The sequence below is a fragment of the Anomalospiza imberbis genome, chromosome 38 (genome assembly GCF_031753505.1).
Source record: "Anomalospiza imberbis isolate Cuckoo-Finch-1a 21T00152 chromosome 38, ASM3175350v1, whole genome shotgun sequence".
NCBI classification, from domain to species: Eukaryota; Metazoa; Chordata; class Aves; order Passeriformes; family Viduidae; genus Anomalospiza; species Anomalospiza imberbis.
This window is the reverse complement of record NC_089718.1, coordinates 68,507-75,632: the sequence shown is the minus strand read 5'-3', so window position 1 is coordinate 75,632 and position 7,126 is coordinate 68,507.

The window sequence follows — 7,126 nt, the reverse complement described above, 5'->3', positions numbered from 1 at the left end:
AAGCACCCTCTGGGGCACAAATGTTTTCCTGATATCCTGCCTAAAGCTCCCTCAACTCAGCCTCATGCTGTTTCCTTGAGTCCTGGCACTGAAGGCCTGCAAGGAAAGGACTCTGGCAGTTGATATTTCAGCCTTGTAACTTGAAGTATCGGACCATCCTTACAGAAAAACAGCTCCATCTCAGGACCCCACCAGCAGCAGCCAAGCAACATCTCCTGGGCCTTCTGAGAGAGATGGTCCAGCAAGACCTGCTCAGGTATTTTGTGCATTTTTAACATTCTGTACTCTGTATTAAGTTTCAGCAGACTTGCTGGTGGTATAAAAGCTGTGGTGTGAATGTGCAGGACCAGGTCTAAGTGTGTTTTGCCTCAGACTTTCTGAGTGCTGTGACAGGAAGGCTGTGATGAGAGGATCCTGCAGGGGTGGAGCAGCACTGTCCTGAGCCAAATTTCTGCTCTGCCTGAAGACTTGAGCTCAGTCCCCACCCTCAACCCATTCCCTGGAGAAGGCCTCAAAGGGCTGGCTCTGCAGGAAAAATCTCCTGTCCATAAGAGGCTGCACCAGGGCGGGGCAGATGGGGCCCTCTCGCTCTCTTGTCCCTGTCTCTCTGTCACTCTCATTGCTGACTCCAGCTCTGCACTATCCACGTGGCTGCACCAACACAGGATCTGCAGAATGGTGATATTCCCTCAGTCCTTCCTCTGCCTCTATTTCTCTCCTCCCTCACTCTGCCAGGGCACACACGGCTGTCCTGTTCTACTCCATCCTCAGTTGGGAAGTTTGCTGGGGGTGTGGGGAGCTTGTGGCTATGTGTTGTGGCTTGTGAGTCAGCAGCTTTGAGAAGGTCCTTGGGAGGAGCTGAAAGATGATTGAAGGGCACTGAGCAACAGTGAGGGCTTGTTGGTGACCTCTTGGGAAACTCTCTTGTACAAATTTAAGGGCTTGTTAGCCAACAGCTTTTGAGTCTGCACAGCAGGTAGCCTGCTGCATTTAAGACAACTGCACCTAAAAGCACAAGAGTTTCTTGACATGTGGCTGCTGTCTTTGTTCATCCTGATGAGAATTCACAATCAACCATCACAACCTGTACTCTTGCTGGATTTAAGACAACTGTACCTAGAAGCACAAGAGTTTCTTGATGTGTGACTGCTGTCTTTGTTAATCTTGATGAGCATTCACAACCAACCATCACACCCTGTACTCCTGGGTTCTAATAGTGAAGCGCTAATCTCATTTTTAACACATGAGACTCTAAAACAGCCAGGTGCCTCTTCAGTAAATCATGTGGGTGTTTGACAGCAAAAGCTGAGTCTTTTCCTGGTGTGTGCAAGCAGAAATTGGGACCTAGATAAAACTTACTGGACCTCCCCTTTGGGGGAGGCCTTGCTGGAGCTGCTGAAGGGAGTGTCTACCTCCCAAAGCCTTTCAGCAGTAGACTTGGAGAAGGACTTGCTATGTGCTAAGATGAGAAACTAGGAATGCAATAGAGCCGATATTTACCTGGAGATCTTCCATGTTTGACAGCTATTTTTATTTAAAAAACATGTGTTTTCAACCTTTGCCAGTTCACAAATCCTGCTTTTTTAGAACGGGAGCAAAACCTGATCCGAGTCAGAGATTAATTAATTGCTTTTTTATTGTTGTAGAAACGGCCTTGGGCTTCTGGCTTGACCAGTCCTGTGATGAGCAAGAAGCAGAGGACTGAGCAGTAGCTCAGTTACCTCCAGCCAGCACCTGGTGGCCACTCTTCTTCCTGGGTGCTGGCTTTGACATCCCATTCTACTTCCTGCCTGTCTCCAAATGTCGGCTCCATTTCCCCTGCACCCTTTAGGTTCAAGAAAGACAAATTTCTGAGTTCTACAATGACAGCACTCGTGTGCTGAAGACTACCATGTCAAAAAAGATGTGAAGAGAATTTGGGAGGCTGAAGCACTAGTGTCCCTTGGATCTCAATGAAGGTATCAATGTGCAGCTTTTCCTAACTCCAGTGTGGATAATGATGGAGTAAAGATTTGATGATTAAGAGAAGCCTCTGCATGAATTAAGGGGCAAGAAAGACCATATGCCAGAGTCAATAGCACAGACATTATTTAATAGTAAATGTGAACTGGGGAGATAGAAAGCTAAAGGAGGAGATGGGCCAGGTGGGGAGAAGTGCTGAGATGAACACCGAGGAGGGTTGGGCCCGGACGGGCCCTCCCTTCCTGCAGTGCAGTTGCACAGGCTCAGCTGCAGCAGTGGTGCTGCATCCCCTCATCGTATTTGCAGGGCAGGAGGGGAGGGAGAATTGTGTGTCCATGTGTGTGTGTGTGTGTATGGTAAAAAACTCTGGAAATTGCTGCAACCTTGTATTGGAGCAGTGCCCCCTTAGTTCCATGCGGTTCTGTTGTGTCACAAGGGAAATCTTCCTTTCTTCATATCACAATGGCTCCTTGGCTCCATGTGGCCTTACCTGTTGGTTTAATCATCTTCCATCATGTCACAATAACTACTTGGTCTGAAAAAGCTGCACTGTGTCGCAATGGATCCATGGCTCCATGTGTCTTTTCTCATGGGTTCAATCATCTTCCATCATGTCACAAAGGGTTCCTCTGTTTATCGCCGTGGCCCCTTCCTTCCATGCAGTTCTGTATTCCACATTGGAATCCTTGGTTTCTTCGTGTCACAATGGCTTCTTTGATCCGTGCGGCCTTACATGTGGGTGCAATAATCTTCCATCATGTCCCAATTATCTCCTTGGTTTCAAAAAGCTCCACAGTGTCACAGTGGCTCCTTGACACTATGTGGCCTTTCCAGTGAGTTCTATCATCTTACATCATGTCACAATGAACTCCTTGGTCTGAAGAAGCACCATGGTGCACAGGTGGCCTATTGGTTCCATGCGGTTCTGTCGTATCACAATGGCATCCTTGCTTTCTTCGTGTCACAATGGCTCCTTGGGACCATATGCCCTTACCTGTGAGTTTGATCACCTTCCATCATGTCACAATGGACTCCTTGGTCTGAAAAAGCTCCACTGTGTCACAATGGCCCCTTGGTTCCATGTGGTTCTGTTAGGAATCCTTGCTTTCTTCATGTCACAATGGCTCCTGGGCACCATATGGCCTTACCTGTTGGTTTAATCTTCTTCCACCATGTCACAATGGTCTCCTTTGTATGAAAAAGTTGCAATGTGTCACAGTGGCCCCTTGTTTCAATGTAGTTCTGTTAGGCCACAATGGAAACCTTGCTTTCTTCATGTCACAACGCCTCCTTGGCTCCATGTGGCCTTACCTGTTGGTTCAATCATCTTCCACCATGTCACAATGGTCTCCTTGGTCTGAAAAAGCGCCACTGTGTCACAGTGGCCCCGTAGTTCCATGCGGTTCTGTCATATCACAATGGCATCCTTGCTTCCTTCGTTTCAGAATGGCTCCATGGCACCATATTGCCTTACCTGTGAGTTTGATCATCTTCCATCATGTCACAATGGCCTCCTTCATCTGAAAAAGCTCCACTGTTTCACAGTGGCTCCTTGGTTCCATGTGGTAATGTTAGACACCACTGGAATCCTTGCTTTCTTCATGTCACAACGCCTCCTCGGCTCCATGTGGCCTTACGCATGGGTTCATTCATCCTCCATCATATCACAATGGCCTCCTTGGCTTCAAAAAGCTCCACTGTGTCACAGTGGCCTCTAAGTTCCATGCGTTTCTGTTTTGTCACAATGGAAACCTTGCTTTCTTCGTGTCACAATAGCTCCTTGGCTCCATGCGGCCTTACCTGTGGGTTCAATCATCTTCCATCATGTCACAATAAGTCCCTGGTCTGAAAAAGCTCCACTGTGTCACAATGGATCCTTGGCTCCATGTGGTTCTGTTAGGCACCACTGGAATCCCTGCTTTCTTCGTGCCACAATGGCTCCTTGGCTCCATGCAGCCTTTCCTCTGAGTTGAGTCATCTCCCATCATGTCACAATAACTCCTTGGTCTGAAAAAGCTCCACTGTGTCCCAGTGGCTCCTTCGCTCAATGTGGCCTTACCTGTGTGCTCAATCATCTTCCATCATGACACAATGGTCTCATTAGTCTGGAAAAACAACAGAGTGCACAGGTAGACCATTGCTTCCATGTGGTTCAGTCGTATCACAATGGCATCCTTGCTTTCTTCGTGTCACAATGCCTCCTTGGCACCATATGGCCTTACCTATGAATTTGATAATTTTCCATCAGTCACAGTGGTCTTCTTGGCCTGAAAAACCTCCACTCTAGTCACAGTGGCCCATTGGCTCCATGTGGTTCTGTTAGGCCACAGTGGAATCCTTGCTTTCTTCTTGTCACAATGCCTCCTTGTCTCCATGTGGCCTTACCTCGGAGTTCAATCATCTTCCATCATGTCATAATAATCTCTTTGGATTACAAAAGCTCTACAGTGTCACCATGGCTCGTCCGTTCCTTGTGGCCTTACCTGTTGGTTCAATCCCATTCCATCATGTCACAATGGTCCCCTTGGTTTCCAAAAGCTCCACTGTGTCGCAATGGCTCCTTAGCTCCATGCGGTCCTACCTCTGCATTCAATCATTTTCCACCATGTCACAATAACTCCTTGCGAAGAAAAAGCTCTACTCTGTCACAATGGATCCTTTGCTTCATGTGTCCTTTCTCCTGAGTTCAATCATCTTCCATCATGCCACAATGGTGTCCTGAGTTTGAAAAAGCTCCTCTGTGTCAAAGTGGCCCCTTGGTTCCGTGGGGTTCATTTACGCCACAATGGAATCCCTGCTTTCTTCATGTCACGCTTGTTCCTTGGCTTATGTTGGCCTTATCCTTTGGTATGGACATCTTCAATCATCTTAAAATTATCTCCTTGTTTTAAAAAAACTCTACTGTATCACAATGGATCCTCTGCTCCATGTGGCCTTACGCATGCGTTCATTCATCTTCCATCATGTCACAATCGTCTTCTTGGTCTGAAAAAGCTCTACTGTGTAACAGTGTCTCCTTAGTTCCATGTGGTTCTGTTAGGCCACAATGGAATCCTTTCTTTCTTCATGTCACAATGCCTCCTTGGCTTCATGTGGCCTGACCTCTGAATTCAATCATCTTCCATCATGTCATAATAGTCTCCTTGGATTGAAAAAGCTCTACAGTGTCACCATGGCTCCTCCGTTCCATGTGGTCTTACCTGTAGGTTCAATCATCTTCCATCATGGCACATAGGGTTCCTCGGTTTATCGCCGTGGCCCCTTGCTTCCATGCAGTTCTGTATTCCACAATGGCATCCTTGCTTTCTTCCTGTCACAATGGCTTCTTGGATCTGCGCGGCCTTACATGTGGGTGCAATAATCTTCCATTATGTCACCATGGACTCCTTGGTTTGAGAAAGCTCCACAGTGTCCCAGTGGCTCCTTGATTCCATGTGGCCTTACCATTTGGGTTCAATCATCTTCCATCATGTCACAATGGTCTCCTTGGTCTGAAAAAGCACCTGTCATCGTTTGACACTGGGAAAATTCCAGCGCCCCCCATGAAATTACACCTTCCTAAATAATTGCTGTGAGATATGATCAGGAACAGAGCAGAGCAGGCCCAAGCTTGATAACAAGGTAGAAAATTTTATTAAACTACTACTACTTTGAAAACTACAAACATTAAATCCTGGATGAAGACCTCCATGAACACCCCTCCTCCTCCCACCTAATTTCCAAACAAACCCATGATGAGACACCACCCAGGATCCTGACCAAGTTGCCACCCTTCAGATATTCAAATACTCAATCTTTCAAGGGAGATGGGAGTCTCTCCTGTGCCACAGACCCCCCAGGAAACACAATTGCCACCCCTGTGTTTCCATGTCACACATGGCAACCGCCCGGAGAACAGCTGCCATGGTGACACTCTCCTTTCCATGTCACAGTGCTCTCACCACCGTGCATGGACAGACTGCTCATAGGGCTCTTTTAAGGATGCTTTGCCAAGGACCAAGAAAAATAACAGTTCAGTTTCTCATCTCGGGACTACAGTCCCCCCCCCACCCCTATTTTCCCCTGTGGAAGAGGGTGCAAGAACAGAGATCTTCTTCTCTTCTTCTTCTCTGAAGACTGAGGGCCTCTCCACACCCTCTTCAACTTTCCTCTCTTCTCTCCATTCTTCTGTTGGTAGTCACTGAAACAGGTCTCTTGGCCTACCAATGCACCCCACTAAGTACAGCCTCTCTCAGGAGAATTTGGTTCAGTCTATGGCTAACAAGAAAAGTCCAGCCACAAGCCATTCCATCATCTCCTTACAACTCAAAAATTTCCTCTTCCATCATCTTGGATCCCAGACTGTCTCTCTTCTACTTCAAATCAAGGAGGAGTAATATTTTACAAAGCTTTCATTTCTCAGGAAAGGGTTAAAAGTTCAGACTCCCTGGACGGCCGAAATCTCTGCCCAGCAGCCGATTCCCAAGGCCAAGGCTGGGCACCTTCCCCCCCACCTTCCTTCTCCTCCGCGCCGGCAAAGTTACAGGTGCCGTCCGGACTCTCTGTCTCTTCCCTCTAGGGGGGAATGACAAAGACATCTCCACTTCTCTCCACCCTTCCATCCACAGGAGCTGGCTCGGTTCCAGTCCTTCTACCCCTCAGCTCACCTCGACCAGGCCTCATGGCTTCCCCTCCCCCACCCAGCCCCATGGCTGGGCTGGGGAGATCTGCACTGCACCCTGACAGGAACCAAAGAGAGCGAGCTCTTGGGAGTTCCTCCTTTAACACCCTGTGTTCTCAGAGGCGTATCCCTATATTCAATGGTCACTTCAGGTGCCAATATCCAAACTTGACCACTGATTGGTTTGACCCAACTTCCTGAAAAAATCACTTCCATGTCAAACCACGACACATGATGGAAGATGATTGAACCACCAGGTAAGGCCGCATGGAGCCAAGGACGCATTGTGACATGAAGAAAGCAAGGTTTCCGTTGTGACACAACAAGACCGCATGGAACTAAGGGGCCACTGTGACACAGTGGAGCTTTTTGAAACCAAGGAGACCATTGTGACATGACGGAAGATGATCAAACTCACAGGTAAAGCAATATGGGGCCCAGGAGCCATTGTGACATGAAGAAATCAAGGATTCCATTGTGATATGACAGAACCACATGGAACTA